The 23066-nt window shown below is 35.8% G+C and overlaps 2 long non-coding RNA genes across 9 annotated transcripts in view; one reads left to right on the top strand and one right to left on the bottom strand.

Annotated features, from left to right (window-relative positions):
• LOC140624973 (uncharacterized) overlaps positions 1-19368 on the bottom strand; it is a 76394-nt gene extending 57026 nt beyond the window's left edge. For 4 of the 5 annotated variants that reach the window (XR_012024388.1, XR_012024391.1, XR_012024389.1 and 1 more), the window contains exons 1-3: positions 18973-19368; positions 4024-4362; positions 815-924 (exon numbers count right to left, since the gene is read on the bottom strand). This is a non-coding gene — a long non-coding RNA (uncharacterized lncRNA). The remainder of the gene's footprint in view (positions 1-814; positions 925-4023; positions 4363-18972) is intronic. The other variant, XR_012024392.1, reaches the window with a different exon arrangement.
• Positions 19369-19463: 95 nt separating this feature from the next.
• LOC140624674 (uncharacterized) overlaps positions 19464-23066 on the top strand; it is a 50432-nt gene continuing 46829 nt past the window's right edge. For all 4 annotated transcript variants that reach the window (XR_012024129.1, XR_012024128.1, XR_012024131.1 and 1 more), the window contains exons 1-2: positions 19464-20248; positions 22808-22911. This is a non-coding gene — a long non-coding RNA (uncharacterized lncRNA). The remainder of the gene's footprint in view (positions 20249-22807; positions 22912-23066) is intronic.

Raw genomic sequence — 23066 nt, 5'->3', positions numbered from 1 at the left:
TTTTAAAAAAGTATATTTAATCACATCACATAAATAAAGCTTTCCATTGCTTTTAGGATAAAGATAAAACTTGTCCCTACAGCTTGCAAGGTCCTGCATGGTGGTGGCCCTGTCTACTCTTCTAGTCTTACCTCACACCACACTCTTCCTTTGTTTTGTTCTCCAGGCATGCAGTACTTCTTTTTGTACCATTTGTTTATTTTGCTCTCTCTCACCATGGGTTATTTTTTTTTCTTCAATGTGGCAAGAATCTTTCTTTCTTTCTTTCTTTCTTTCTTTCTTTCTTTCTTTCTTTCTTTCTTTCTTTCTTTCTTTCTTTTCTTCCTTTCTTTCTTTCTTCTTTCTCTTTCTTTCTTTCTTTCTTTCTTTCTTTCTTTCTTCTTTCTTTCTTTCTTTCTTTCTTTCTTTCTTTCTTTCTTTCTATCTATTTAACTCTTCTTCAATTTCAGTGTAACACCGTTTTATTCATGGAAGCCTTCTTTGACCTTCTTTGATCTTCCTAAATAAGCCAATTCCCTTCTTATAGAAATTCATAATACCACATACCCTTACTTTGTTTCACTAGCTCCATTTGAATGTTTACATTTATTTGTATTGTTATTTGCCCATCCTTTTAGGTTGTAAAGTCTGTGAAAGAAAGACATTTTCTGTTTTTACTCACCATTTGCTATGGTCTGAATGTTTGTGTCACCCCAAATTTTATATGTTGAGATCCTGATGCCCAGTGTGATAGCATTAGGAGGTGAATCTTTGGGACGTGATTAGGTCATAAGGATGGAGCCCTAATAAAAAAGGATCTAGAGAGCTTACTCACCTATTCCACAGAGAAGGTGCAGGGAGAGGTTGGCAATTGGCAACCCAGAAGAAGGCCTTCACCAGACACCAAATCTGCCAGTACAATTGTGGACTTTTCGGCGTCTAGAACTGCAAGGAATAAATTCTGTTGCTTATAAGCCAACTAGTCTGTGGCATTTTCTTATAGCAGTGTGAACAGACTAAAACATCATTGTATCCCCAGTGTCTTTTTGATGATACTTAGCATATAGAAGGTATCCATTATGATTTGAATCTTGTTGAAAGAATCAACCTTTAGCAATCTTACACTGCTTATTTTAAATACTTTTCAAGATGACAGATTTAATGAGTGTGCATTCCTCACTTCAGGTAATATTGATGAATTATTATGAGGATTGTCCACCTCAAAAAGATACTCAAAAACAAACAGCAGCCTAGAGAAGATAGGAAAATGAGAGTCTCATCTCCTGTGATGGTACATGTCCTTCCTTTTTCACTCTTGTATAAATTCTCCGTCTGTTCTTAAGATCAGTTTCTAAGTCAACTACTCAAAAACCTGTGTGTTTCTGGGCTGCTTCCTTAAAACATCATGTTTCAGTTGGGAAGAAGAGGAGAATTAAAGGCATCTGAAGCTTCATCTCTGGCTTTGATTTGATTATTCCTTATTGTTCTGTAAACAGTTGTGTAAAACAATAAGCAAACAAAACATAATAATAAAAAATAAATCTTTGGAAGAATAGCACTTGGTTATGCAAGCTAACATGGTTAAAGAAAAAAATGTGCGAAACTTCAACTCAAATTTACAAAGGTCTTGTAAAAACACATGAGACTTATTTTGATTTGAGGATATAAATAAAAGTAACTATTTTTAAATAAAGTTTTGACTCAGTCCATTTTTTCTTACACTTGCTATCAAATGCTTTAAGTATTATCAATTCATGGGCTCTGACTTGAGTGAATGATAAGGGAGGCCATGTCAAGTGGATTGACATAAGTGTAATAATCTCATGCGAAGATGTTCATATGTTCAGACTATCTAGCCAGTGATTTAAAACACTTTATAGATTGTAGTCAAAGTGGAAAAAAAGAATAAACATTTTATAGATTGCTTTAATTTACAAAAAAAAAACACAAAAAAATAAGCAAAACCTTTTCCCTTTTTTAGAGATGACTTTTAAATGTTCTTCAGATAGTTTTGACAAACATGATAAACATTTCAAATCATGTCTCTTGAATGTTCCAAACAATGCAATTGTTGAAGCCTTAGTTCTAAGCTGTCTGTATATGATTCCAAGTTGCCAGAGTAGGCCTGGAACACTTATCAATTAAAGTTCATTCACAGACTCCGTGTTCTGAGTTTTGTAGGAAGGTATCATATTCTAGTAGAAACTCCTGTGAAGAGAGGTCCTGAGATCTCACAAGCTGGTGAGAGAACTTAATTTTTTCTAACGTGTTCTTTTGGAGAATTAGAAAAAAGAATGAATTTATCATAGCATGAGTAAGATGTTAAATAAGAAATAATTTGAGGAAATGTTAGGTGTGTGTTAGGAATTAAAAAAATACTTTTTTTTTCCTACAATTAGGGAAAAAAATGACTATATTAGAATATAGGTTAGATCACAGGTTCTTTCATCCATGATCATGAATCAAAGTTAAAAGCAACACTCCATAGAGGTCAACCAAAAGACATTTTCCAAATTCATATCATAAAGTATTGTTACTACTGTGATCAACTAATTCCTGTCACACAAAGAAGACTGCTATTTTTTCTTACATCACAATAAAGAGCTACAGTTAGAGCAATCTTCTCTCAGTCAGCATTCATTTTTTAATAGCAAAAACAGTGGTTCTCTTAGAGATTGAGAAAAATATTCTATTAGTAGTCATAAAGGAAGGAAGGAGGAGAGGAAGGAAGGAGATGTGAGGTGTTGGGTGATTTTATTCCTAGCTCATCCCGTTGGTTTTCTCAGTGACCTCACAGAACTCATTTCCTAATTTTAAGCCAGTGATATCCTGTATTTCCTAGCATTTGTGAGGAGAAAAAGGAAAAAAAATAAAAATCTTTCTACAGTATTACATGTGTCCTAAAGTTTAAAAAGACCATCATTACCTCCTCTTTGGTACTTACCATCTTTCAAAAGCAAAGCAATCATTAGTAAGATGACATTTTCTGTTACTGTTTGGTTTAGGACCTCAAGTTGACTTTATATGCATGCCATTCAACATACGCAAAAGTAAGCTTTAAATTTCTCCTTAATATGTCAGTAGCAGGGACACCTGAGTGGCTCAGTGGTTGAGCATCTGCTTTAGGCTCAGGGTGTGATCCTGAGGTCCTGGGATCCAGTCCCACATCGGGCTCCCCTCAGGGATCCTGCTTCTCCCTCTGCCTATGTCTTTGCCTCTCTCTCTGTGTCTTCTCATGCATAAATAAATGAAATCTTAAAAAAATATATGTCAATAGCAATACTATGACTTTTTGTTGATGTTGAAGTTAAGAACGAAACATAACTCTCTGTTTAATCTCTCTCTCTGATTCCTAGTGTTTTATTTGTAAAAACAAAAACAAAAAACAATAAAGGAATTTAAGAGATGTAAAGAAAAGGAAAAAACTAAAAGAAAGAAGTTAAACTAGAGATTGAGATACATAGCATTTGATTAGGCTATAATGAGAATGAAAGAATTGTAGGTATAGAGAGAAATGAAACTCAAGAGATGTGCCTATGTACACACCAAAAACAGCACAGAAACTGCACCTATATGCTGAGAAAAAGAACATATATTGAGAACAAAACAAAACAAAAATTTACGAACAGACTAACTAGAGACCATTTGGTCTTATAAATTTTTAAAATATAATTCATATTTTTAAGTTGTCGTTCTATAAACAGAGGCATATCTTCTTTTGTACTTATTTGTTCTGATGGCCAAATAGAATTTAATCAGAGGTCAGCCCCTCACCCCCTTAAATCTCCAAATTTCCAGCTTCAGGTCTATAAATAAGTGCACTCTTACGTTTAAACAGTATTAAAATGGACTTTTCTTGAATGTTAGCATGCTTGGATGTATTTGTGTTAGAAAAATAAAATGAGATATATTTGTGTGTCTCTTCACACATGATATGAAACTACTGTGGCTTAGGTCTTGTCCCTTTATCATCTCTAAGAGTTCTGCAGCTCTATGGTGAGATTAGCAGCTTCATTGCAAGGAACAGCTGCTCTTTCAGTTTACCTGCTCAGATATGACTTGGTTTATCAATTACTCAGGAGCATTTCTTATCTCAGCATCTAAGTCCTTGGGTCTCAGAGAAAGGCTGGATCTGAATCTGGACATGACAGCAGCCTTAGAGGCCTGACAGCCTTTGCAGAGCTCTGGCATTCGGAACACTTAGCTTTTCTCTGTCTCTGCTTCTCTCTGCTTGTGTGTCTGTCCCTTCAGTCTCGCAGCTTCTGTTTGATCATGGCTTTCACTGCCTCGGAGCATCTGCATATTCTCTTTCTCTTGTGTGTTTTTCAGTTTCTTTGCTTTCCACAGGCCTCCAGCTGTGCTCGTGTGTGTCTAATTCAAAAACTGTGAAAGAAGTAATGTCTTGATTAATTAATCATCACCTTAGTAGGACTTGCATCAGCACCTAAAATTGCCTGCCTGGAGCTCAGATACTGGTCTCAACTCCGTTTAGTTGAGACCCTGGTGATCGTGTCACATGCTATTAAACTTGGAGAGCTATGTGTAGAAGAATGGTCCACGGATGTTTTTATCAGAAGTGAATCTGAGGTTACGGTGAGTTCTCATGGTCACGGCCTGTCTATTATAGTAGCATTTATGCATTTCATGAGTTCTAAGCATTTTGCAGGTTGTTATTACCATGCTTTGTAACCTACATCATTTATGGAAAATTCTACTTTGTCTCTTAGATGCCCTTGAAGTTAGAAGCACTTAGGAAAACACTTGTGTCGAGTGCATTGTATAGCATTACGGTAAGAGGTGAGCTATTAGATATCTACTGATCCCATTCTCCTGAGTTAATGCAGCTTTCACTGGAAACTGAGTTCCTGAATGTTAAGCTCATTACACTTAACATCCTAGTCCATTGCTTTGGATGATTTTCTTTAAGTATTGAATTAATAAATCAAGATGTTTTGTGGTTTGTGGAAAAGATAATACTAAATTACATTGTGGTTAGCTCATTCTTACATTGAAGGGAAAAAAGTCAACAAATGAACACAAAAACAAAACAATTATTTTATAAAGCTTTAATGAGCTCACACTTGTAATTCTATATTTACCTGTGATTACGAATCTGTGAAACAATCTAATAGCTTTAGAAAAAGTCTGACAAAGAAAACAAGCTTCTTCAGGAGAAATACTGACCCATACACATGTTTTGTTTTGTTTGGTTTTGTTTTTCCTGGAAAAAATAAAGGTTAAGTTTATAAGAATGGGGCAGGGCAAGCATAATGAATACGGAATTGTTTGCCGAATCTCAGCGATAGAGCTTGAGTAGCATGATGTTACTCAAATAGGAGATACAGGATGGGAATACATGTAAGTGTAAGGACAGTTTTGTAATTTCTTGAAAAGTAAAAAGTTTGAGATATATAATGTATTATTAATTTTTAATAAATTGTTTCTAAGTGTAAAAAGAATATATCATCATTGTAAGAAAGATGGAAGTGTGGTAAATGAACGGAGAAGAAAGGAAAATTAAAAACAATACTCTCAAGTGTAACCACTTCCAAGCCCAGGTATATATATATATATATATATATGACATTGCTACAATTTTGAAGCTGTTTAAAAATTCAACATTAGAACATAAGAAATTCTCTATGACATAAAAAAAGCTTAGAGAACATATTTTTAAGCACTTCATATTTCAATAAGTTTCCATTTTTAATTTTATGTTTTTGATTATTGATAAAATTGATCTTTTTTCATGTGTTAGCCATTTATATTTCTTTTTGTGAGAACTGTTCATGCAATTTGTCCAGTTTTTTAATGGAGTTATCAATAATTCGTTTGAGTTTTTTAGTTTGAGATCATAGAATAAAATTTGACCTCTCATGACCTAAATTTTGGCCCATAAATGAAGAAATTCTGCACTGAATCAATGTGGTAGGTTGAAGTCTGACTGAAGGAGTGATACACATACCCAGACAGAGAGACCCACACACATTCATATATTCAAACACACACACACACACACACACACACACACACAGAGTAAATGTGTATTCCAGTGACAGATATTTACGAAAGGGAAAAAACTCACCTTCTCTGCCTCGCTGTTCTACTCAGTCTATTCTGTGCGCAATCATCAAAACACCCTGTAATCTCAACTTCTTTCCGGGTCATTCTAGCAGATGCTGTTAGTATCCCGTCTGATAGTCACTCATCTCTCTGTTTCCTCCCTAGCCACTATGGCTTTCTATGTCTCTCTCTGTATGAAGGTTTTCTCTCTGCCCTGAGCCTGCCTGGTCCATACAAAGTGGAGTAGACCCAGCAATGCCAGGGCATCAATGAGAAATCCTCAGTTGACACAATATTCGATGTGTAATAGCCCAGCTTCCTTTTCCTTCATGAGACAATTGTGTTTTGTTCTTCATACTTTTTCCAAGGGCTCCCCCATAGGATCCCCCTATGGACAGTGGATAACCCCATTCATGAGTGTGCTCTTTATTGGTCCTCTTCCCTTCTCTGTCTCATTTCTGTGCTCTCTCACTTGACTTCCCTCTCAAATAAACACTTGCACACAAAACCTTGTCTTGGAGTTTGGTTTTGTAAGAACCAATTAGTATGGTCATAAACAATAAAGGTGGTGGGTTTTGGGAATAAGTCTTTTCAAAGAGAATCTAAGTTTCAGACCACCAAATTTAATGCAAAAAGAAAACAATGTGGCTTTACTATTGTTGTTTTGTCACCACTGTTCTCACCAGGCCTTTTATCACTGCTCGCTCCTCCTGTGGTGGTTCTGATGTGGTGAGGTAGCCTGAGTCCAGGAAAGAGGCTCAGAATAGACATTTATAGATGTTCATCATGTCCTGGCTCCATCACTTGTCAGTCACCCAACCTCTTAGAGCCTCAGTTTCTTCAGCTATAAAACAGGGGTACAATACTGGCTTTTCCAACTTCACAGGCTTCTTGCAAGCCTTAAATGAGATTCTTTTGGAAAGAGGATCTTCTATGCAATTGCTTAGGTGATAATGAGAACCGTTATCAAGTTTACGTCAGAGCTCTGCTCTCCTCTTCATATTGCCTTTGCTTTAATGGGTTTGTGTATTTGATAACTTCACCTAATGTTCTCCAGTGTTCCATGTGCTAAGCTTTAAGATTCAAACTTTATGAATTGATTTAGTCAGCTATGGATGCACAAGACTGATAGTTAACAGTCGTCATAGTGCTGAGAGAAAAGCACAGTCAGTATTTCACTCATGCAGGTCTCTACAGAGCAAGAGCAGCAGCTACAGGAGTCTCCCCTTATCCATGGTTTTGCTTTCTATGGTTTCAGTTAATCGCGGTCCACCCCAGTCTGGAAGCAGATGATCCTCCTTCCGTCATAGGGTCAGAAACCTCCTTCCGTCATAGGGTCAGAAAGTCAATTATAATCTAATGCTAGGTCGCAGTGACTATTCCATCCACCTCACTTCATCTCATCATGTAGGCATTTTATCATCTCAACTTCATCACAAGGAAAAAGAAGAAGGAGTACAATTGGATATTTTGATAGAGAGAGAGAGAGAGAGAGAGAGAGACCACATCACATAACTTCTATTACAATATACTGTTATTATTGTTCTATGTCATTATTATTGTTGTCAGTCTCTTACAGTTCCTAATTTATAAATTAAGCTTTATCATAGGAATGTACCTATAGGAAAAACAGTAAGCATAGGACATGGTACTATGGACAGTTTCAGGCATCCACTGGAGGCTCTTAAAATGTATCCCCAGCAGATAAGGGGAGGCTACTGTGCAATTCTCCCACAAAGGAAACTGCCTGACCCCAGAAGTCTTCTCGTAATATCTAACCAGTCAGGAAGTTCAAAGCATATAGTCCTTTCACTTAAGAGCAGTTGAGGGGAGGGCTCTGTTACCCCACCATTTTGGAGCTGGAAATTTTATCTTCCTCTAGGAGCAGCCATTTGGAATCACTATTGCTAAAGTAGAGAGATCCAATTATAAACATCTTTCTGTAGGGGCAACTCCTGACAGCTTCTAAAGGAAATGCTCTTCCGTGGAGCCAAGGCCTGACTGACTTACCTGTGGGGAATAAGCTCAGGTACAAAGATGAGCTCTGTGACAGAGAAAACATGAGAAGGAAGGAGAAATGGAAATAAATTAGACCTTTTCATTATTCAAATCATTTTAAAATAAAATGGAACTTTTAGAACTTCTGTTTTTAAAGATTACAGAATATGGTTTTCTCCCACAGCAGAGAGGGAACAATCAAGCTCAAGTTACAAAGTGAGGAAAAAGATGAAAGTTTAGAAAGCCTTAGAACTTTGCTGACTTACAGGCAGAAGGCTGGGGGAAGGCTGAAAGACAGGAAATAATGATTGCTATTTGTGCCCTATTTCATAGTTTCCACTTTGGTTAAACTAACTGGAAGGAAACAAGCGATTAGGTTACTTGTGTCATCACTTACATCAGTAGTCTTATTTTTGAAAAAAACATCATTAGTCTTTCTCATTCAAGGAGAGCGAGGATGAAAATCATTGCTTGATCTTATTCTATGTCACAAGCTAAATCCTTTTGTTACAAATGTAGGGGCGTATTGAAACCTGCACTGGTGTCTACGGGAGTTTGATCATGGAGGTGGATGTGAGTTTAGTAGTGAGACCAGAGCTTACGGATCACAGTAAACAAAATGCCATCTCTGGAGCTCTCTCCAAAGCTGGTTTTGTTCCTCTGTTTTTCCTGCAGGAATTCTCACAGTATCAATAGGAAGTATTTTGCATTTTACCAATGCAAAAGCTCTTATACAAAATTATCCTTTCTTTTCTATGTGAATTCTTTCAAAAAGTGCCTTTTTCAAAACCTTCATCCTTTCATCCTTTCAAAAAGTGCCTTTTTAAAAACAAAATAAAACAAAGAAACCTAAGAGGTAGCCATTGGGCTGGATGGCATATACGTTAACTCATGCTCATGTGTAGTAGGGGTTATCACCTGGTTACACAGGTGAGAAAACTGATTTCCTTTTCTGAATTCCTCCACCACTTAGAATCAGCAGCCTAAAAGTTAGCACTTAACTGTGACAACTGTATTGTTTAATAATTGTTTCCAGGGGACTTATCTTTGTTCCAAACAGACTTTTCAAGTCTTTTGAAGACTGAGCATTGTGGAATATTGAGTAGAGCCTCAATAAAGCCTACTAGATGATTACATCTCAGGTTTATCACATCATAATTCAATGTGACTTTAGTTTTCTTTTAAGATCAAGGAAGCTTGATTTTCAGTGACTAGGAAATGAAAAAGGCATAGGCTAACATAAAGCCTCATTGTCAGCTGACATCAGTATAAAATAGAATCCCACTGCTTTCCTGTCCAATGTTATTGTAATTGGGGTGGAAAAAAAAAGGTTATGGAATCTAAGAGAAAGAACTTATGCTTCATAGATATAACTGTGTAAAGATCTGGAATCATTTTAAAGATACCTATGGAAGATATAAAGCTCCTGTATAGAAAGGCCAGTTCCTCCCACATCCGCCTTCCAGTTCATTTTGGAGTCATATTTTTAAATAAAATACATTAAAAATGAATTACTAGAAAAATGAAATAAAAAAAGAGAAAACAAAACACAAATCCTGTTTTTTTCACCGTCAGATTCAATAAACACAATTACCTTGCCAAATTGCCATGAATGCTTACTCTAAATTTCTAACTGGCCTTGTCACTAATAACATAGTTTGTACAGCAACCTTAGTCTGCAGACCCACACTTGGAGAAGGAGTGGTATAAATCTTAATCCTATCTAGATAACAGTTGTTTACTAAATACAAGCAGTAACAACAACAAAAATCCCAAAACAACAAACAAAGAAACAAAAACTACATTATTTTCATTTGGGTGATACTTTTGACCAGAGAAATAGACTTTGGGTAGCATGCCACTGCAAAGACTTGAACATCTAATTCTCTCTGCTTTTCTTTTTAGAAAAATTTTCTTGGCTTTTGTTTTGTGTAATATAAATAATTCTCTTTTTCCCTTTTATTCCACTTTCCCAATAATATTCGAGCCTTAGAATATAAAGCTCATAATCTTTTCATATTTTCCCTGCTTCAAGTATTCTTAATGAGCAATGTCTAATTAGCTTCTGTGTTTTGATTTTATTAATTGTTATGAGACAATAAGTAAATCTTATTTTATGGAAAGGACTTCATAATACCTTTAAGAATTAGTTCAAAAGAAGCTTTCCTAACTACCAGTAACAATAGTGATTTTCATAGTATGACAACCATCAGGTTCTTTGAAGTTAATGCCAAACTCAATTTAAAAGATGACATAAAGGTGTGTGAATTCAACAAAGAAAAAGGGAGACCAAAATAAACGTATTAACAAATACTTCAGTCGGTTCAGCAATCATGTCTCCAAAATATATGCTTATCTATAATCAATCAAATAGCAACATAAGTCTTAACATTGCCATCTGGTGGGAGTGTCAGTGAAAAGATTATACATACATACCAGAGGTACGGTGACTAAATAGTAGCTAACATCATAAAAAAGAATATCTTTTACATAATTATTTTTCACTACATATTTATTGTAGTTCCTATATAATTCCTGGTTTGATCAACTCGTTCTCTTTCGATAAATCTGAGCTAAGGAAAAGAAATGTAAGAAAATTTTGCTCAGTGACTTCTAGGTATTGTAGAAACCTTTATATATATTTTCCCAATCTTGGTTTCATCCTTTTGAAATGGACGTAGAATTTTTCTTCATGCATTACCTGTGAGAAACTAAATTCAGATAGGTTAACTTACTTTCTTAAGTGCTACAGGAAGACGTTGAACAGCGCAAAAAGAAGCCAAGATCTCTGTTTGTATGTGTGTCTGCTGAATATTTTAACTATTCATACATATGAAAAGTTAAGAATTATTATGATAGAAACTTCAATATTTTCTGACAAGCTGTTAACTGCCTAGGTAGAATGTAGAAAAATAACTTACTGTTTGTAACATAATTAAAGTTTTAATGGTCATTACTTGTTTCATTATTGTTAAATGGTAAGAAATATCACCCATTTGATTTTTTGTTGGATTTATCAACATGCACTATTTCAATAACTGTAAAGCAAACCAAATGTATTAGAATATAGATATCATGTATGTGCTACATTAGAACAGAATTTTATTTATTTATTTATTTATTTATTAATTATTTATTTATTTATTTTAAAAGATTTTTATTTATTCATGTGACACACAGAGAGAGGGCAAAAGCAGGGGAAGCAGTAGAGTGAGCCTGGTATAGTACTCAATCCCAGGACCCTGGGATCATGACCTGAGCTGAAGGCAGATGCTTAACCAACTGAGCCACTCAGGTGTCCCTTGAACAGGTTTTGGAGGTCACTGAAGGTAGTCAAAGACTTGTACTAAGTATAAAGAAATTGGGAGTATGGCATATCTGACAACATCAATAATATTCCTGAGTAGGGGACCCTGGGTGGCTCAGCGGTTTAGCGCCGGCCTTTGGGGCAGGGCGTGATCCTGGAGTCCTGGAATCGAGTCCCACGTCAGGCTCCCTGCATGGAGCCTGCTTCTCTCTCTGCCTCTCTCTCTCTCATGAATAAATAAATAAAATCTTTAAATAATAATAATAATAATATTCCTGATTTCACGTCCTTAGAAATCAGTTGCGAGCATTCAGTTCTTCATCGTACTGAACATAAAGCTTGCTATGCAGAGATCAAAGACAACATGCCATTTAGGTAAAAAGTTAGCAAGTGGAAACCAGTTCTCTGGAAAAAATAAACAAGTACCTCTATTAGGTGGAAAGACAAGAAGAGTGGTGAATTGCTTTTTGTTTTCTTCTAATGCTTTAAGCATGAGCAGGAGCAAGGCCTTTCAATGACTGAAAAATGTCAATTGGTCCATAGGGGATGAAGGGAAAACAAGCACATAAAAGCAAATCATAATAACACGAACTTCAGATAAGCCTCTAGTGAGGCATTTAAACATATTGTAATGTGTTAGGAATTTCCACTTTGCTAATATTTTCCCTAGTTTAACCATTTTCTTTTATAACACCACATCAATAAGTATTTCAGTGTTGATTAATGAAGGGAGTCAAAAATAATATAATTCAGGGGTGAGTAGAAATGATATTCATCTTCCCAGGAGACACATAATGGGAACTCTCCTGTCGTGATATTAAGAGTCATCTTTGTGCTCTTTATATTAAATCAGAGAATAGAAATTAGGTATTTTCGTTTCTACTCTATATTTCTTTTGTAGTCTTTTGCCAAAACATTTTTGGGGAAGATAGGTTCCTGCTATTGGTATAGAGCTTTGGTTTTGAAGACCATCTTGTCATCATTTTGGAGCACAGAGCTGTTCTAGAGGACCTATAAGGATATTTCTAGCTTTGATTCTGGAAATAAAAGCTATAAATAAGGTTTTCTTTACAAACAAATTACAAATTACAATCCAAATACCTTATCCATTTTCTGTGAATGACTCTTGTTATAAACATCTAATTGTTGAAAGGAATTATAAATGTTTTTATTGAAACTTTTGCATAATCAGATATTTTGAAAAATAAGGATGCTTCTTTCACAAAGAAAAAGCAACATAGACATATGCTTTATACATGTAAATAGTTAACAATTGTTTTGCTATGTGTATAGTGTGCTATTTATAATGGCAAATTTACAATTTCCTATATGTTTTATGACACTCTGAGTGGTGTCGTTTCAACATATATTTTAAAGCGGTGTGGAGAATGAAAAAGAACAATATTGCATAACTTTGCCCATTAACATTGAGACTGAAGGACAGGTGGCTGCCTTTTATTAGGTGCTGTCCCACATACCAAACACAGAACTAGCTACTTAGCATGCATGATCTCATTTAGTTAATCAATCATACTTTTGGAGACAGGCAACACTGCATAATAAAAAGAGTGATAGGAAAAGGTAATGAGAATATTTAGATTCCAGTTAGTGTGCAGGCATGGGTAAGGTTGAATGGAGTGGAAGAGTTCAAGAAGTAGTAAATGTTGTTCATCGAATTGGTCATTGACATGGAAATTGAAAGTACTTAGGATGGTGGAACTGGCTTACTTGTTTTTCTTTTCGTTTCACTCATGTCTCATGATACCATACGGAAGAGATCATGAGCCAAGATTTTTCAGTGACTATGGAAGAGAGTTCAGGAATCTATAAATGGTAGTGAAAAGGGAAATAGGAATACAAGTGTCTTCAGCCTGTGCAATGGAAGTACTGGGAAAGGAGTACTAGAGCGAAAGGCATGAAGAGCCAGCTGTGTGTGAGAACACTGTGATGGAAGAGCTCGTTTGGGCACTGAGATCTTAATCAGACAAAAACTCATCTGGGTGATGACCTGACATTATGGAAACATGAGGCTGGTTTTCCAGTAAGACTGCTGAAAAGCGCTGTTGCTGCAGGTGTGCAGAGCATTGTTCAAGGCTTGAGGACAGTAGAGACTGGGGTCTGGCACATGGCTGCTGAGGCTGGTGGAAACAGCCTCTATCACTGTGGGGATGGGGTCTGTGCAGGTTGAGATCTGGGTGACATCTGAGGTCCAGTGAAAAAGGGAGTGCGAGACTCGGATTGCTCAATGCTGAAAATGATGTGGGATGGGCCTTGAAAGAACCCGACAACATCAGCAGTCGACATCTGCCCCCATCTGTGTGAGAGAAATGCTAGTCTCAGCAGCTTGCTTGGACCATAATAACATTTACTGAAACTCCTGTGTGCCAAGCAGTATGCCATGCATTTCACATTTGTTAGTTCATCAATTTTTCTCAACAATCCTATAATGCTTGATTTATTATTATCTGTATTTCTCAGATGAAGAAACAGGCTACTAATAGTAGAATGAAAATCTAAACCTAAGCCTTTCTGATTTCAAAGTTTGAACTTCGGCTGCTCCCCACCCCCCCCCCGCCCCCAACACACATTATACTGTTTCTTTAATTCAAATTCCCTTTGCTTTGAGCCCTTGCTTGGGGTACATATACATTTTCACTATATTCATACTTCAAATGGTCTGAGTTAATGCCTGATTTCAGTCTTATATTCTCACATGTAATCTGGAAAGGAGAACATTTCACTGAGTGAAAGAAACATATATGTTCTTCAGCAAAATAAAACTGCTTATTATTGCTTTATAAGTCTCTTAAAAAGTAGAATTAGTGATGATAAATCTAATTATCTTTCCTGAGATGAAGAAGAACTAAACCTGGGGTAGAAAAGGAGATGAAGAAATAGAAGTGAAGTACAATTTCCTCATTATCTTGTCCTGGAGAGCCTTCTAGAACTCACAGAAATCTCTCCTTTTGTTGAGATACCAAAAGGATTTTTTTTTCCAATTTATAGGCCAATCAACTTTAAGTATACCTAATAGCACCTTGTAAAATCTAAGCAGTTTAAACAGCAGGCCCTGTCCTGATGTGATTGGTTTTCTGAATCATTGCTTCTTTAAAAGGCTGAATTGATCTTTTTTTATCTTGACTCTGGTAGAAATCTGAAGTTTTTTTATTATTATTATTTCTTTTTTGTCAAATGACAAGTACTCTGCCTATTAAACTACCTTCTTTGATTTTTGAGACAGAGTGGGTTTTTCTCTGTCTTTTAGAAATAAGCTTGAAAAATAAATTGAAATATATTTTTCAAAAATGACTCCTACCAAACCTTTAAAAATAGCCATTAAATTATATTGTACTGGTAGTCTGGCCATGAAATGGACTCGGATTTGATTCTCTTCTACCTTCATGTTAATACATAGTAGTAAGCCTGAGAAAAAAGAATTTACAAAGTGAAAGGCCATCAAACTCTGGACCCGTTTTTAACATGAAATTTACTTGTTTTTGGTGGTTTTTATCTTCTTATCAATGATTGCAAGCATTGGATAGAATAGGAAATGTCCCTGCATAAGGAGCATGTAATGCTGGAGACTCAAAGACAAATTACAGCAATAGAATGTTTTGATGTTTCTTCCACTACCAAAGTAATGATCCCAATAAAGTGTTTCTTAGTAGTATGTGGCATTACTCTCAAACTATTTCTATGTACGAAATATTTAGTTTCTGATTTTTTTCATGCCTAACCAAGAAAATATGTTACCGCTATGGCTTATATTCTCTCTCATTTTAGGCCTCTATTTAACAACAGTCATGGGGGTGGGTAAAAATGGTGATAGTCCTATTCTCAGTGCTATTGAAGTTGTGGATGGCAAGTTACTCTAAGGTGTGCTCTGACTAGATATGTGAGTACCGATGTCTTCTTTTTCTTTTTATCTGTCTTTGTCATTCTATTTAATGTATTTGCCTCATAGGCACTGCATGCAAAAGAATTCAAAGTAACAAGCCTTCAGAAAAGGAAGTTCAAAGAGTTTAAAGTAGAGCAAGGAATTATAATGTTATCATTGCAGCAAGAGGCGGTCTTTCCGTTTGTCCATCCTTATCCCTGTTGAAGAGAAGATCCTTTTGCATAATAACACAACACAGTTATGCCATGAGAGGCAGTTAGATTTAGAAAAATAAAGATTTATTGTATATGCTCTCAACACTGAAAGATGGAGCCCTCCTGGAAGAGAGTGAAGAGCACATCATTGTAGGGCTCAAGCAAAGAGGCTTTAGGAGATTCTACAATGTGGGATATTAGGGGCTGAAACAGGATGAAGCCTGGAAGCTGCTAGCAAAGTAGGGAGAAAAGGAAGGTGAGAGGGAGAAGAGGTAAGAAAGAACTTCCCAGTTTTCCACCAACACAATGTTGAATGGACTTTTGTCAAAGCAAAAAGAAAATAAAGAAGCATGTCCTATCAGTCTCTAGATTCTTAGTGTGGTTATGGTCTACTATCATTGTTCCTGAATACTTTTCAGGACTTACATGGTGTAACTACTATCTTACAAGCACGTAGCCTATTGGCCAAAATGTGATCTATTGGAAATCAAATGTACAATAAGTTCGATTTAAGGCACTTTATACTGGTAAGATATGATCTGAATGGGACTTTGTTGATCTCTGCATTTTATGTTTTCCCTTTTGAATCTACATTGAAGCTCTGTTCAGTTTCTATCATCTCCCATCTGCTGTAGTATATCTTCAACCCTGGCACCCAGATAAGTTCTTTATCTGGCTCCACTGACCTATGGTTCAAGGTTGTATCCTCCTTGCCAAGGGAACATTTGCTACCCTGAGCATTTTGGTTTCTCTTTAGGGACCATGTCTGTGAACCACCCTTGTGGTGACAATGACCCAGGTCCTGCTGTGGCCCTGGTGGATGAAGCCCTTGAGAAAGAGGGGCTCTTTGCAACCCTATGACTAGTAAAGTTGTTATTGAGGAAGATATTTGAATGAGATAAAGGAAAAAGAAGATTAATAATTCTATCATTCAACCTCCCTTAACTTATCCAGTGAAGGGGAACACTTGGTTATTTTAATCCACTGGGTTCTAGTCTTCCAGAACCAGCAAAATAATTTCTATGGTTCCCCAAGGAAACATAATTTCTAAACCTCTCATCTTATCAATTGAGTTTGAGTCCTAGAGCTTTCATGGAAAAGCTTTCAAATCCTTAAAGACCAAATATTGTCTGTTACTAGAACACTGAGAATAAATAAAAGCCTTACATCTTTTTATGGCTAAGGAATTGTCTTATATCCTGAACCTGATTAAGAACTCACAGAAAAGCAGAGCACAAAATAAAGATGCTTAAATACTAAACAATAAATTGCCAAATTTAATCTTATAGAAAATTGAAAGAATAATAGAAAATGAGATTTATTCAGCACTGTAGAGAAAGATAAATAAGAAATCAATTAAAGTAATAGAACAAATACTTGACCGAAAGATGAAAATCAAAAGATTTTACAATAAATGACGTAAAGCATTGGATAAAATTTCACTATGCATTTCTGATTTTATAATCTTAGTAATATAGGGGGGAAAGAGCATTCTTTACCTGAAAATATACATGCTAAACTAGCCAGCATCATATTTCAGAGTTAAATATTGAAAAAAAAATTATCATTCAAATAAGGAGTAAAATGTATGAAATCACCATTATCATTTATCATATTCCTACAACTTTGAGGTAGTAGCAATTGACAAAAAAAGAAAGGTGAGAATCACAAACATTAGGGAAAATCCAACAAAATTATTATTTACCATCAGTTTAATAGTCTGGGTGACAACACTGAAAAAAGCTAGTAGATAAGATTAGCAATAGTTAAACAATTCAGGAAAATAGGTTACAAAATTATTTTATTTAAATCCAGTGTTTTTTCATAAATGCTAAATATAAATTAGAAAATATAATGAAGAACCTTGTAGGACACCTGGCGGCTCAGTCAGTTAAGCGTCCAACTCTTGATTTTGGCTCAGGTCATGATCTCAGGGTTCTGAGATGGAGCTCCACTTTAAGCTCCACACAGAGTGGGGAGTCTGCTTGAGATTCTTTCCCTCTTCCTCTGCCTTTCCCCTCGCTCACACTTTCTCTCTCTCAAATAAATAAATATTTTTTTTAAAAAGAGAGAACATTCTATTACAATATTTGTAAAAGCCATAAAATAAATGATTAGAAATAAACTTAAGAAGAAATGTATAAGAACTATACAAAGTAAAGTTTAAAACCTTATTGAGTTGCAAACAATATTTTAAAACACAAAATACTGATAAAAAATACATATACCACAAATTAGACAAATTATAAGGGTAGAGTTTGATCAATTTTCACACATTGAACACATCCACATAACCTCCAAAGACACAGTGAATTGAATATTACCATTTAGAGTTATACAGAAAGTCTCCACTTCACACTTTTTGATTTTACAATGGTGTGAATGTGATTACACATTCAATAGAAACTATACTTCAAATTTTTAATTTTGATTTTTCCTGGGCTAGTGATATGTGGTATTTTGCTCTCTTGTGATGATTGGCAGCAACAGGGAGCTACAACCTCATCAGCCCCACCATCACAAGGATAAACACAACCATTCTCTATTTATACAACCATTCTGTTTTTCACTTTCAGTACAGTATTCAGTAAGTCACATGAGATATTCAACAGTTTATTATAAAATAGACTTTGTGTTAGATAATTTTGCCAAATTGTAGGCTAATGTAATTGTTCTGGGAATATTTAAGGTGGGCTAGGCTAAGCTATGATGTTTAGAAAGTTAATTATATTGAATGACCCCATTGTAAGTTGAGGCAGATTTGTATTTACAATCTTACTAGAGGTGATTATTACATATTTATGTGACATTGGGGCTAAGATACTGTGTAAAATCATGTAACTTCCACTACCATCATGATATAAAACATTTCCATCACTCCCAAAATTTCCTTCAATCCACTTTACAGACAAATGCCTTTCTTCCATTCTTAGCTCCTGGCTACTAATGATCTACTTTCTGTCAATAGAATTCACATGAATGGAGTCATACAATATTAATCTTTTACATGCATCTGGCTTATTTTATTTAATACAATGCTTTTGAAATTTGTTAATTTGTTTCATGTATCAATAATTTATGTCTTTCTGCCTTTTGGTAATATTGCATTGAATAGATATACCACTACTTATATACTTGCATATGTTTTCATTGTTTGATATTTGTTTCCAGTTTGGGGCCATTTTTTAAAAAAATATATTTATTTTTTATTGAAGTTAGATTTGGGGCCATTTTAGATTTGGGGCCATTTTATATATACCTCCTATGAACATTCATACAGTGTTACATGGATATGTTTTCAATTTTCTTGGATACAATGCAATTTTGATGCTGCCTAGACTCAGATCAAACTTCACAGGTTCCCGGGTTTCCAGGACACCCACGCTTTTAACTAACTGACTACAAATTCAGGGTTCCCACTAACCTCTCACGGTAATTCTTTAGAATGACTCACAGAACTTGGGAAATTCCTGTACTTATAACTATTATTGAAAAAGGATGCAAATAAAAACCAACCAAAAGAAGAGACACACAAGGTCAGGTATGGAAGGGTCCCAAATGTGAAGCTTCCATGTCCTCAGGATGCATCACCAGTCCAGTACATCTATGTGTTTCACTAATCTGGAAAATTCATCTGAGCTTCAAGTGTCCAAAGGTTTTAGTGGAGGTTCATTACTTAGGCATGACTGGTTGAATCATTGGCTACAGGAATCAATTCTATGCCTCCCTCCACTCCCTGAAGATTGCCAGTTTGGACTGATATCATATGGACCTAAAACTCTAACACTCTAATCTCTTAGTCAATCTTTCTGGCATGGTTAGCCTCCATCCTGAAATCATCTAGGGATCCAGAATGACTCAGCTCATTAACATAATCTCAAAGGGTGTGGTCCCAGAAGCCCATCATGAATAACACAGGCACTGCTATTACCAGGGAATTCTGAGGATGTAGAGGTTCTTTTCCAGAAGCCTCCAGCCAAATTCTCTATTACACAACTTTGGATAGTATCTAGGAACGAAATTATATGTTCCACTTCATAGGAAACTGACAAACTTTTTTCCAAAGTGGCTGAAAAATTTTGACCTCTGATAAGTAGTCCATAAGATTTCTAGTTGCTCTTTATCTTTGCTATTACTTGGTACAGTCAGTTTTTAAATTTAGTAGTTTTACTTGACATACAGTGGTATCACATAATGGATTTGAGTTTCCCTAAGGATTAATGATGTTGAGAACTTTTCACATGTTTATGTGTAATTATTAGGTCTTTGGTGAGATACCTGTTAAAATTTTGGCTTTAAAAAAAAATTGGTTGTATTTTTTTTTAAGGTTTGTTTTACATTTTTTCTTTTTCTGTTCTATAACATTTATTGAGATATAATTCACATACCATACAATTCACCCATTTGAAGTATAAGATTGGGCGGTGGTTTTTAAAATATTAAAGGTTATACAACCATCACTACAGTGATAGGTCGAATTGAGCTTCCCCCACCCCCAATTCATATGTCTAAGTCATAACCCTCAGTATCTCAGAATGTGACCTTTTTGGAAATAAGGTCTAAAGTGAAGTAATGGGGGTGGTTAATCCAATATGACATATGTCCTTATAAGAAGGGGAATTTTGGACACAAAGAGATGCATAAGGAGAAGGTGATGTGAAGAGCTCAAAGGAGAACATGGCCATCTACAAACAAGGACAGGGACCTGGAACAGATCATCCCCACAGAAGGAACCGAATCTGCTATCACCTTGATTTTAGTCTCCAGACCTGTGAGACAAGAAATTTTGTTTTCACCACCAACTATATGGTAATTTATTATAGCAACTCTAGCAAACTAACATAGATACAATCAATTTTATCACCTCCCAAAAAAGACCATATACCCCTTTGAGTCACTCCAGATTTCCCACAAAATCCCCTTAGCTCCAGACATAGGCAAATGCTTTCTACTTTTTGACTCTACGGATTTGTCCAATCTGAATATTTCTATATTTAATTTTTTGAGGAACTGCCTGTCTTATACACTGGCTGCCTTTGTTACATTTCTACCATTAGTATATGAGGGTTCCAATTCTCTGTATCTTTACCAACTTGTTTCTTTGATTATAATTACCCTAGTGGACGTAAAGTAATACTGTCATTGTGATTTGACTTCCATGATAGATAACAATGTTGACTATCTCATCATGCACTTTTTGGCTGTTATTTGTCTTTGAAGAAGTGACTATTGTACCTTAAATTGTCTCTTCATCTGTTGAAAATCAATTGACCATATATGTGTGGGGTTATTTCCGGACTCTGGCTTCTGTTCTCTTAATATATTTGTGGATTTCAATGCATGATTATATTGCCTTTATCTCTTTATTGATGTCGATGTCAATACCACACTGTCTTGATCAGGGCCATGCCTATGAAAAGCAAGTAATGCATCTAAATTTAAGACACAAAATTGAAGGAAACAGTACTCTCAAGGTCTGTGTAAATGTCAGCCCTGAACTTGTGTGAGGCTGAGAAGTGACGTACTGTTTAGTCCTCAAAATTTGTCCTTTTTCAAAGTTACTTTGGCTGTTCTAGGTCTTTTGAATTTCCATATAAATTTGAAAATCAGCTCATTGATTTCTACAAAAAAATAAAAAGGTACATGTTGGGATTTTGATTGGGATTGCATTATTGCATTGACTCTAGTAATTGGGGAAAAATTGACATCAACAACATTCAGTTATCAAAAGCATGAATTTGTCTTAATGAGGAGGTCTTATATATTTTTCTTTTTCGAATTTTAATTTCTTAATATTTGTTGTTAATACATAGAAATGCAGCTGTTTTGACATATTGATCCTGTGTTCTACAACTTAGATGAATTCACTTATTTTCTCTAGTAGGTTTTAATTTTTATTTTATTTTTTTTAAAGATTTTATTTATTTATTCATGAGAGACACACAGAGAGAAAGAGAGGCAGAGACACAGGCAGAGGGAGAAGCAGGCTCCAGGCCGGGAGCCCGACGTGGGACTCGATCCTGGGTCTCCAGGATCAGGCCCTGGGCTGAAGGCAGTGCTAAACCGCTGAGCCACCCGGGCTGCCCTCTAGTAGGTTTTAAAAAAAAATTGTAAATTCAATAGGACTTTATACATTGACAATCATATTGTCAGAAAACAGAAACAGTTTTGCTTCCCTTTCAATCTGGATGCCTTTTAATCCTCCTCCTTTTTCTTCCTTATTGTATTGTTAGAACCACTAGTACCCTGTCGAATAGAAATGGTAAAGCATAAATTGTTTTTTTCCTTACCTTCAGGAGATATTTAATCTTTCACCATTTTTTTTAAAGATTTTATTTATTTATTCATGATAGTCACACAGAGAGAGACAGAGAGGCAGAGACACAGGCAGAGGGAGAAGCAGCCTCCATGCACCGGGAGACCGATGTGGGATTCGATCCCGAGTCTCCAGGATCGCTCCCTGGGCCAAAGGCAGGCGCCAAACCGCTGCGCCACCCAGGGATCCCTAATCTCTCACCATTAATTATGATCTTAGCTGTCAATTTTTTATAGATATATTTTATTAGGTTGAGGAACTCCCTTCTAGTTCTAGTTTGGTGGGGACTTTTATCAGGAATGGATGTTGGATAGGGCCAAGAGATTTTTTTCCCAATCTTTTAAAATGTATATATGGATTTTCTTCTTTCTTTTCAAAAGTTTGTTAGTAGGGTAAGTCACATTGATTTATTTTGAAAGCTAAACTGCACTTTTCTGAGTTAATTCCTCTGATCAATATGCATTACCCTTTTTAATATTTTTTGGACATGATTTACTGAAAGTTTGCAAGATATTTTTGCATCTGTGTTCATGGGAGATATTTGTCTATGGTTTTCATTTCTTATTAGGGTAATGCTGGTTTATAAAATAAGTTGGGATATATTAATTTTTCTTGATTTTTTTTTTTGATGTGTGTAAAAAATTATTATTGTAGACCGTATTATTACCTCCTCAAATGCTTGGCAACATTCATGAACAAAGCCATCTGGGCCTAGAGCTTAATGTGGCCCACAGGGTTTTTAACCAAAAATTTAATGCATCTAGGAGCTATCTACTAAGACATCCATTCCTTATATAATGAGCTTTGATTGTTGCTATCTTTCAAGGAATTTGTCCATTTCATTTAACGTATAGATAGAACTTATTTGCAGACCTTTTCCCCTCCCTGGCCTCAGATAGCCTTCTGAGACACGAGCACTGGTCAGTAGTCAGCTGAATATTCTAAAGGGAGCCCCTCCGAAAATCACTGGAGTTCTCTTTCTGTGCAACTCTCTCTCTCTCTCTTTTTTTTTTTTACAATGCTTCTCTGGAATGCTGCCCTGAAAACTCTAGTCACACTGGCTACCCAGCACCACCACTTCAACGCAGACAGCTGCCAGGTTCTGCCTTGGTTCCTCTTTCATGCCCTGTGGTTTGAACTTTCTCCAGCCAGTAAGGTAGGCAATTAGAGGGCTTGCATGGTTTGTTTTCGTTCTCTCATGGGTCACTGTCCCTTCTTGCCTGATGTCAATATCATGAAAACTGTTGTCTCATGTATATTGTCTGGGTTTTAGGTATTTTAGAAACAAAGGTTTATTTAATCCTTGTGTCT

Source organism: Canis lupus, chromosome 35, assembly GCF_048164855.1.
Source record: "Canis lupus baileyi chromosome 35, mCanLup2.hap1, whole genome shotgun sequence".
NCBI classification, from domain to species: domain Eukaryota; kingdom Metazoa; phylum Chordata; class Mammalia; order Carnivora; family Canidae; genus Canis; species Canis lupus.
This window is presented reverse-complemented; position numbering and strand designations above follow the sequence as displayed.